The sequence below is a fragment of the Theropithecus gelada genome, chromosome 19, assembly GCF_003255815.1.
Source record: "Theropithecus gelada isolate Dixy chromosome 19, Tgel_1.0, whole genome shotgun sequence".
Lineage (NCBI taxonomy): Eukaryota > Metazoa > Chordata > Mammalia > Primates > Cercopithecidae > Theropithecus > Theropithecus gelada.
Genome location: NC_037687.1, coordinates 36,814,274 through 36,825,411, shown reverse-complemented (window position 1 = coordinate 36,825,411; position 11,138 = coordinate 36,814,274).

The following is an 11,138-nucleotide window of genomic DNA, read 5'->3' as shown; positions in this document are numbered from 1 at the left end:
GGGTTCAGAGCTGGAGAGATTCATCCCGACTTACTCCGTGGACGTTGCTCACACCTGAGAAGGCGGGTGGGGTTGAGTTCTGTTCTGGGATCAAAGAGCAATAATACACCCTTCTGGTGTCCCTGGATGTCATGAGTGCTCATAGTGTCATGCTGCCTTGGCATTCATTTTTTAAGGTGTCAATTTATTTGCCTCACATCAGAGGCAGGCCTTGCTCACCTTGGTAGCCTTAAAAAAGGATGAGTTCGTGTCCTTTGTAGGGACATGGATGCAGCTGGAAACCATCATTCTCAGGAAACTATGGCAAGAACAGAAAACCAAACACCGCATGTTCTCACTCATAGGTGGGAACTGAACAATGAGATCACTTGGACTCGGGAAGGGGAACATCATACACCAGGGCCTATCATGGGGAGGGGGGAGGGGGGAGGGATTGCATTGGGAGTTACACCTGATGTAAATGACGAGTTGATGGGTGCAGCACACCAATATGGCACAAGTATACATATGTAACAAACCTGCACGTTATCCACATGTACCCTAGAACTTAAAATATAATAATAAAAAAATAAAAAATAAAAAAGAAAACAGTATGCATGCTTTATTCTTCTAGAATAATTATTAATGTAATGTTTTACAATGTATCTCTCAAAGGAATGGTGAGAATCATCTACATAATATATGTTTTAGGTGGTCTTTTCTATAATTGCAGCTTTCACATGTTCTTATAGAAACCATATCCTTCGGTAACACACAGGCAGTATCTCTTTGTTCATTTCTACTGGGAAATCTTTATGCAGCGTAGAGAGAGTCACATTTCCTAATGAGAGATGGAAAGCATCTGACTACCAGAAAAAGTGTCCAAATTCTGCCGGTATGATCATGGTGCTGCAGGTGGAGGTCAGTTTAAGGAGGTGTCAGGCAAAGGAATTTTGAAAGTCTTTTTTTTTTTTTTTTTTGTTTATTTTTTGGGTTTTTTTTGTTTGATTGTTTTTTGGGTTTTTTTGTTTGTTTGTTTGTTTGTTTTTTATAAAATCGTGGACAGAATCCACCACCTGGACCCACCACATGTTGGATGGATGAGGGACAGAAATGGTGCTCAGTAAATTGAAAATGAAATCCAGGAGTGCAGAAGAGGTTTGAGAGGTCAATGGATGTGAGAGGCGAATGGGTGAATGATGAGAATGTTCAAAATATCTTCTTTCTCCATAATAGGAGAGCATTTAGGCCCCTGAGCCAGACAGTGTCCAGGCCAGGGGGAGCAGGATGTTGTCAGCTCTCCTGGTCAAAAGTGAGACTCCAGCAGTGTCCAGTTACTTGGTCCAGTTTGGGATTTATTCCTATTTTAAAAATGATCCAACAGTATACAATTTTGAAAATATACAAAAATCCCTATGCTACCATTCATAGATAGACAAGATGGCCCTAAGATGGTGAGAGAATCAGAATGGTGTTTGGGTTTACATTGTGTATTTTTTTCTACCAATATCTACAGAATTCCCTACATCAATTTTTTAATGTAACCCAGTGGGTGTCATTCCCTTTCACAGTTACAGACATTTCCAGTTTACGGTTACAGACCCTTGGATAACCCATACCCTTTCTACTCTGAGGTACAGGCAGCCATGTGGCATCACCTCTAAACATGCCTTCTGGGACATCAAATTGCTGATTAAGTAAAAGTCATTTCAATAGATATTGAAGACCTCCATTTTACCCCTCTCACACTTGTAATTCTGCTACCAAGAGGTGATGAGTTTTAGTGTTTTGCTTTTATATATTAGTGTAGATTAATGCTTCCACCAGGGGCAATTTTTTCATTCGGAAAAGCATTTGGCAAAGTCTGGAGACATTGCTGGTTGTCAGAGCTGGGGGAGGGAGTCCTGCTGGCCTTGAGCGGGTAGAGTCCCCAGATAGTGCTGAACATTCTAGAGTTCACAGAGCCCCATCAGCATGACCACTACAAAGCTCAATGCTGAGGAGGAGTGGAGAGCCCTGATGTGCTTCCCCTAGGTTCCTGGAGCTTTTTACCTTCTCCTTCCATCAGTCTCTACCACTTTCTCACCTCAGCTTGCTCCTTGAAACTTAGTGCCCTCCGCTTGAACTTTCCCTTAGTTTAAGACCTGTTGTAATCTCTGGACGTCCTTGACCTCTTTCTGATCCTTAGCAGGGTGTCCTCTAGAGAGCATCCTAACATTTCCTGGAGCTTCTCAGGATCCAGATGCCACTGCCCTGTGTGGGCACCAGGGATATGGCCATGTGCCTGTGTCCCTAAAGTTCCTGTCACTCAGGACATTTGTGTGAGAGCAACTGCGGTGATACTACCCTCCCCTACTTTTCTTGGAGCATAAAAATATGTACAAACCTTGTAGAGTAAAATTTCTTAATGCATGTCAAAGTTTAAAAATTACATATTTTTCCTCCCAAACTTTACTGGGAAAAATTTATCACATTACCAGTCATGAAAAATGACACCTAATCAGGGTTATTCACTCTATTATTTGTTTAACAGCAAAATATTGGGAAAAACCTAGACTTTCACCAGCACGATGCTTGCTAAACAGATTACCTTGTATCTACACAGTAGAATATCATGCAGCTGCATTAAAAGTATAGAATCGTTCAGTTATTCATATGGAAACACCTCGTTGTTCTATTTTAATTATAGCATCTAAACATCACAGAATAAGATGCAGTTTTTGTACTAGATCTGACCTTAGAACATTATTTTTACTGTTTCTTTTTTTTTAAATTCATAGAGAGAATGTCTTACTCTCATACACAGGCTGAAGTGCAGTGATGAGATCATAATTGAGTGCAACCCCAACCTTGTGAGTTCAAGCGATTCTCCTGCCTCAGCCTGTTGAGTAGCTGGAATCACAGGCACGTGCCACCATGCCTAGCTAATTTTTTTGTGATTGTTTCTGTAGAGATGGGGTTTCACCCAGGCTGGAGAAATCCCAGGCTTTTCTCAAACTTCTGGGCTCAAGTGATCTGCCCACTTTCACTCCCAAAGTCCTGGAATTACAAGCAAGTGTCATGACACCTGATTCTGCATTTTTTTTTTTTTCAAATTGGACTGCAGTCTACGCACTCATCTCTTTCCCCATCAGGTAATTTCTATTTTTCCTCAATTTCTCTACCATATGTGCATGCCAAAATCCAGATGTATTTGCTTTTGTTTAGAATTAGATTTTTTTTTCTTTAATGAGAAGCCTTAGGAATGGTCTCCTAGCCAATTTTCAAGATTCTAATCTTCACTGTCTAAGCCATATGTTTGCATTTCCAGATATTGATTAAGTCACTGGTAGGGCACTTAAAGCCTCCCAATGCCTGTACCATCCCTCAAGCGTATCTGATTTGGCTGATGTGTGATGTAGCCCAGGAATTGGTTGTTTAAAAATGCTTTCAAGGAAAAGAGTCATTTTGCAGTGGAGGAACTTTAACGCAGTGATCAAAGTTAAGATCCCCAGTAATCAGAGATAACGACACATTATGGCATTCTAATATAATTGATGGAGAAGGTGCAGCATCATCCCTGTGGTATTCTTCTACAAACTGTATAACCTGAGTTTAATTGTGAGAAAATATTAGAAAAGTCCAAACTGAGAGTCATGCTACAGAATAAGTAACCAATACTCTTCAAAAATGTGAAGCACTTTAACGTATGTCCTAACTTCCCCAGATCAAAGGAGACTGAGAAAACAGTACAGTGAAGAGCAATATGTAATACGAGATTGGATCCTGGTCCAGAAAAAGGACATTAGTCAGAACATAGAGGATATTTGGATAAGGTCTCTACAGGCATTCATTTTACGTGTTAATAATCATTTATTGATTTTGATTATTAGGTGCATATCTACAATGTTAATATTTGGGGAAGCTGAATGAAAAGCATATGAGGACTTTGCCTATTTTTGGAACATTTTAGAAAGTCTGAAATTATTTCAAAATTAAACATGAAAAGAAAAGAAAAGAAATATAGATCTTTTAGATATTTCTATTAAGTTGCCAAAGTTGAAGATCATTTCCCAGCTTATCTTGCCTAATGTTTGTCAGAGTAATCTTCCTGGAAATGCTGTTTGTCATGTTTGTGACCTTATCAAAACTTTCCAGTGACTTCTCTTATCTGTAGGATGAAGTTCCCATTACGTAGGCTGCCATTCAGTGTCCTCATAGCATGGCCCTAATCTCCCTTTTTTTTTGATCTGTGTTGAAAGACCTGACCAACATTTTACTTTCTTATGGCCAAACGTGTTCTAATTTTTTCTTGCTTGTCTGATGCCCTTCCCTGTCTTCTCAACAGTGGGACTTCAGTCAAGGTGGTGGGCAATATTGTAGAAGAAAAATTGTAAAGATAGTTATAGGAAATAGTCACAAACCTTCTTGGAAGTCTGGGGGTTTGCATAGCTTCAGTAAAAGGGGTAGCTGAAGGCAGCTGAATTATCTTAAAAGCTTAGGGCATAGATACACAGGAATGTAGAGGAGTTTATGTAAAGAGCTTGTTTACTCAGGAGGTCCTAAAGCCAACATTTAATCTTATGCTGGGGGGACTACTCTTGGGGAGGTCGGCAATGTCAATTACCTTCTAGTGGTGTTTACTCAAGACCTTTGTCATTTAATCTATACTAAATAATGCGAACTTCACTGGCTGATAAGTGCCTTTGCTGTTAACTCTTTTCGGGACCCTTCTAGGTATCCGTGAACTCCACCATCTAGCCTGCTCTTTCACTGGCTATTTGTGTCTGAGTGTATTTGTTCATCTATTGCTGCATCAGGGTCTGCCAGTTGGACCCAGACAGTTGGTGCCCCGTGTGAGGACCTGGAATATTGGTGCCCAGGTCTGAGGTATAGCTGCAAATAATTGTGACAGAACATATGAAAACTAAGGAGAAGACTGTGCGGTTGGTAAGCCAGTAACTCGATAAGTCAGTAAGTCAGTAAGTCAGTAGGTCATCAGCGCCCACTTGGGATCTCCTATTTTGAGGGAATTGTTCAGGGTAGGGTTTTATCACGGGACAACAGTTATCACACAACAGGAGCAGTATCTAAAAGTATTCAAACAACTGCTTAAAGCCACTGGAGCCTGGGTTTTGCAGGATCAACTAAGGGACCTAATGCAAATTGTATCACTTAACCCATGGTTCCTGAAAGAAGGTAAGCTAGACATAGAGCTTTGGGAACAAGTGCAAAAAATATTTTTGTTATTGTTGTTTGAGACAGATACAAGAAACAGAAAAGGTGGAGATGTGGGAGTTCAGTCAGGGTGGTGGAGATGATTTTACAGGAAAAATTATAAAAATAGTTATAGGAAACAGTCACAAACCTTGGAAGGCCGGGGAGGTTGCATAGCTTCAGTAAAAGATTTGGCTGAAGGCAGCTGAATTCTCTTTAAAGGTGTAGATACATAGGATTGTAGAGGAGTTTACTCAGGTGGTCTTAAGAACAACTTTTGATTATCTGCAGGAGGTCGGTAATGTCAATGACCCTCTAGTGGTGTTTACTCAAGACGTTTGTAATTTAATCTGTACTAAATAAATGCGAAATTAGCTGGCTGATTGGGGCCACTGCTGCTACCTCTTTTCCGGAACTTTCTTGGTATGGGTGAGTGACTCTGCAGCCCAGCCCATTCTTTCGTTGGATATTTGTGTCTGAGTATATTTGTTCATCTGTCCCTGTTTCAGGGTCTGCCAGTCCAACTCAGACACTCAACCTCCTTAATTGTTTTTTGTCATAAGGCGATTTCAGACCCTGTCTCTTCATTGATATCTGTATGGTTATTTCTGTTAGAGGCAGCCAACTTTCCTTTCTTTGAATTCTGGTAGGTATAATAATGTAGAGTGAAATAAGAATTTTATTTTATTATTATTTAGAAAAAAGAAGCTAATATATTCTGCTCATTAAAAATTTTCTTTTTAAAAAAAATCTTAAAATTTTGATTGGAGAAGGATTAGAGATAAAATTGTTGATGTTTGAATTTCATCGTGTTTTTTTAAAAAATGCTTCTTTAATTTCAGGGGTACATGTGTCGGTCTGATGTGTAGGTAAACCCATGTCACGGGGGTTTGATGTACAGATTATATCATCAATTAGGTAGTATGTCAATAATTATTGACTTACTCAATAATTATTTTTTCTTCTCTTCCTTTGCCTCCAACCCTCCACCCTCAAGTAGGTCCTGGTGTGTGCTGCTCCCGTTGTGTCTATGTATTCTCTCTATTTAGTGCCCACTTATACATGCAATATTTCATATTCTGGTTCCTGCATTAGTTTGCTAAGTATATTATTCTCTAGTTCCATTTATGCTCCTGCAATAGACAAGATCTCATTCTTTTTTTTCATGGATGCATAGTATTCTATTGTGTATATGTACCACATTTTTAAACATCCAGGTTCCATTGAGTGGCATTTAGGTTGATTCCATGTCTTTTCGGTAGCAAATAATGCTGCAATGAAAATTTGTGTGCATATGTCTTTATGGTAGAATGATTTGTATTCCTCTGGGTATATAACCTGTAATGAGATTGCTGGGTCAAATGGTAGTTCTGTTTTTAGCTCTTTGAGGAATTGTCACACTGCTTTCCACAATGGTTGAACTAATTGATACTGCCACCAACAGTGCATAAACATTCCCTTTTCTCTGCAACTGTGCCAGCATGTTATCTTTTTATTTTTTGATAATAGCCATTCTGACTGGTGTGAGATGGTGTCTTGTTGTGGTTGCGATTTATATTTCTCTAATGATAAGTGATATTGGGCTTTTTCATGTGCTGTAGGCCACATATATAACATCTTTTGAAACGTGTCTCTCCATGTCCTTTGCCCACTTTTTAATGGTTTATTTTCTTGTAAATTTATTTAAGTTTTGCATGGTGGATATCATACCTTTGTCCAATGCATAGTTTCTAAATATTTTCTCTCATTTCTTAGGCTGTCTGTTCCCTCGGTTGAGAGTTTCTTTTGCTGGAAGCATGAGTTTTAGATTCAGAAATGTGAGTCTGCGTCCTGGTTCTATCTTTAATGGGCTCTGAGATAAGGGACAAGTTTATCAATGTTTTGGGATAGAGGGATAATAGTAACTGATTAAAGGGTCATTGTGAGCATTATATGAGGTGCAAACATAAAGGTCCCCAGTGTATAGCAAGGTTTTTCCTCTTCATTTTCATCTTCATCTTAAGCTATATTTTCTCTCATAAAACAAGATCACATCAATTGTAACTTTAAGTGTGCAATCTAAGTCTAGCTCCTAAAACTAAAGTCTGTTAGACTTTACACTGATAATGTTTTATTTTCTCTATATAGAATAAGATGAGACCCAATATTCTTCCCCCTACTTGTCTCTTCCTACCTGCCTTCCCTACCTTAAGATGGTGTATAAATGTCAGACCTCCTGAAAACCTCCTCAAAGACATAACAAGCAACAGAGGTTTCTAAAACTTGTATTTTTCCAGAGTTTGCTCTCAAGCTGTGGTCCAATAAACCTCAATTGATTCAGAAACTTGAATCAGGCACTCAATTTGGTTAACATTTTGCCAGCCATGAAGGGGTCCTCTTAATGGAGTTTAGAATCTTTGACCTGCAGTTCTTCTTTTTTTGTTCATGCTCAGTACCAATTATAGAGCTTCAGTTCTGACCAATCGTGTGACTTTCTGAGAATTGGATCCTACTTGCTCTTGAGGTTCCTGCTTTCTCAGATTTTTTCTTTGGTTTGAGATCTGAGTTTTGTTTTTTTCATGGAACTCCTCTTCTCATGGAGTCTTGCTCACTTCCTAAAAGGAACATGAGTTTCCTGCTCCTGTGACAATGGAGAGCAGACTACAGCTTGGTCCCTGCTCAACTAAGGAGCTGGTTTGGGGTTTTGTTTTAGAATTTGGTAGCTGCAGGATAAAGCTTGTTACTACTTCATTCTAACCTCTGCTTATGCTTAGAGTGTTCAACAGTATGTAAATAGTGCAATCGCTATTTGTGGTTTTGGTTTTTATCATTCTTCCTTTGGATTAGACCAACTCTTCACCCTGTCTAATATCCAAAACCCTTTCACTTGGTCAAATCCAAATCTAACAGGAGCTCTACATTATGGTGAAGCAGGTCTTGAAATTGGCTAAAGTTCTGTAACTGCAGAACATCCAATTCCACCTCTAGAAACACCTGTTAGTTGAAGAAAATAAAAATATTTTTAACCCACGATATATAACTGCTGTCGTAAAAGGGGTTCTGTTCTTGATTTGATTCTCTCCTTGGTCACTGTTGGTGTGTAGCAGAGCTACTGATTTGTGCACATTAATTTTATATACTGAAAAACTTTGCTGAATTCATTTACCTGTTCTAGCAGCTTTCTGGAGGAGTCTTTAGGGTCTTCTAGGTATACGATTATATCATCAGCAAATAGCGACAGTTTTACTTCCTCTTTGTCAATTTGGATGCCCTTTATTTATTTCCCTTGTTTGAGTGATTTGGCTAGGACTTTCAGTACTCTGTTGAATACAAGTTGTGAGAGTGAGCAGCCATCCTTGTCTTGTTCCCCTGCAGAGTGAATCCTTTCAAGTTTTTCTCATTCAATATTATGTTGGCTGTGGGTTTGTGTGCCAATTTTGCTGAGAGTTTTAATCAAAAAACAACGCTGGATGTTGTCAAGTACCTTTTCAGTGTCTATTGAGAGGATTGTGTGATTTTTAAATTCTGTTCATGTGGTATAACACATTTATTGACTTGTGTATGTAGAACCATTGCTGCATCCCTAATATGAAACCTACTTGATCATGGTGGATTATGTTTTTGATGTGCTGTTGGATTCAGTTAGCTAGTATTTTGTTAAGAATTTCTGCATCTGTGTGCATCAGGGATTTTGGTCTACAGTTATGTTTGTTATCTCCTTTTCTGGTTTTGGTATTAGGGTGATACTGGCTTCATAGAATGATTTAGGGAGAATTCCATCTTTCCCTAGCATGTGGAATAGTGTCAAATGAATTGCTACTAACTCTTCTTTGAATGTCTAGTAGAATTCAGCTGTGAATCTGTCTGGTTCTGGGATTTGCTTTGTTGTTAATTTTTAATTTATCTTTTCCATCTTGCTGCTTTTTGTTGTTCTGTTCAGGGTTTTGAATTCTTTCTGATTTAATCTAGGAGGGTTTTATATTTCCAGGAATTTATTCATCCCCTCTAGGTTTTCTAGCTTATGCACATAAATGTGTTCGTAGTACCTTTGAATGATCTTTTGTATTTCTGTGGCGTTGATGGTAATAGCTCCCATTTCATTTCTAATTCAGCTTATTTGGCTTTTCTCTCTTCGTTTCTTGGTTAATCTTGCCAATGGTCACCAATTATATTTGTTTTTCCAAAAAGCCAACTTTACATTTTATTTATATTTTGTATTATTTTGTTTCAACTTCATTTAGTTCTGCTCTGATCTTGGTTATTTTCTTTCTTCTGTTGGGTTTGGGTTTGGTGTGTTCTTGTTTCTTGATATTCTAGAAATGTAACCTTAGATTGTCTATTTGTACTCTTTCATCTTTTTGATGTAGGCATTTAAGGCTCTGAACTTTTCAGGTACTCTTGGCAGAATTCCAGATGTTTTGATAGGATGCGTCACTATTGTTCAGTTCAAAGAATTTTTAAATTTCCATCTTGATTTCATATTTGACTCAGTGATCATTCAGGAGGAAGTTATTTAATTTCCATGTGTTTGCATGGTTTTGAAGGTTCCTTTTGGAGTTGATTTCCAGTTTAATTGTACTGTTGTCTGAGAGAGTACTTCATATTATTTCAATTTTCTTAAATTTATTGAGACTTGTGTTGTAGCCTATCATATGGCCTATCTTGAGGAAAGATCCATGTGCTGATCAATAGAATGCACATTCTGGGTTGTTGGGTAGAATATTCTGTAAATATTTCTTAAGTCTCTTTGCTCTAGGGCATAGTTTAAATCCACTGTTTCTTTTTTGGCTTTCTGTCTTGATGACCTGTCTAGTGTTGTCAGTGGAGTACTGAAGTCCCTCACTATTATTGTGTTACTGTCTATCTCATTTCTTAGGTCTGGTTGTAGTAGTTATATAAATTTGGGAGCTCCAGTGTTAGATGCATATGTATTTAGGACTGTGATATTTTTCTGTTGGACAAGTCCTTTTATTATTATATAATGTTCTTCTTTGTCTTTTTTAACTCTTGTTGCTTTAAAGTTAGTTTTTTCTGATATAAGAATAGTTACTCCTGCTCACTTTCATGATCATTTGCACGGTGTATCTTTTCCTACCCTTTTACCTTGAGTTTATATGACCCTTTATGGTTAGGGGAGTCTCTTGAGGACAGCAGATACTTGCTTGGTGCATTATTATCAATTCTGCAATTCTGTATCTTTTAAGTGGAGCATTTAGACCACTTACATTCAATGTTAGTATTGAGATGTGAGGTACTGTTCCATTCATCCTGCTATTTGTTGCCTAAATACCTTGGTTTTATTCAGTTATTTATTGTATTCTTGTTTTATAGGTCCTGTGAGATTCATGCTTAAAGAGGTTCTGTGTTGATATGTTTCCAGGATTTGTTTCCAGATTTGGAGCTCCTTTTAACAGTTATTGTAGTGCTGGCTTAGTACTGGCAAATTCTCTCAGCATTTATTTGTCTAAAAAAGACTGTTATCTTTCCTTTACTTATGAACTTTAGTTTTGCTGGATATAAAATTCTTGGCCGATAATTTCTTTTAAGGAGGCTGCAGATAGGTATGCATGCTCATTTGAGGTGTTCTTCCATTATTGAAGATTACTAATATCACATGTGTTGAAAAGCATTTGGGATTATTTACTTAATTGATGAGTACTCATTTATTTTTATATTAATTTGATATCATGTATAAACAAAATATATATCTATAGGAACATACATATACATATGTGTGATACCACATAGAACATATACATGTGCACATAAAGATAGAGGGAGACAGAAACACTTTAGATTTTTTATTTTAAAACTTTATGCATGGAACCCATAAAACTCACTATTAAAACAAAAGTTGTATTTAAATTCTGCTTTTGTAAATAGAAAAAGTTAACATTTATCTTAGGAAGCCCTTGCTGAATTTTAGAGAAAATAGGTAGTAAATTTACGTCTCAAAGCAGAGAGAGAGTGAGAGAGAAGGAATT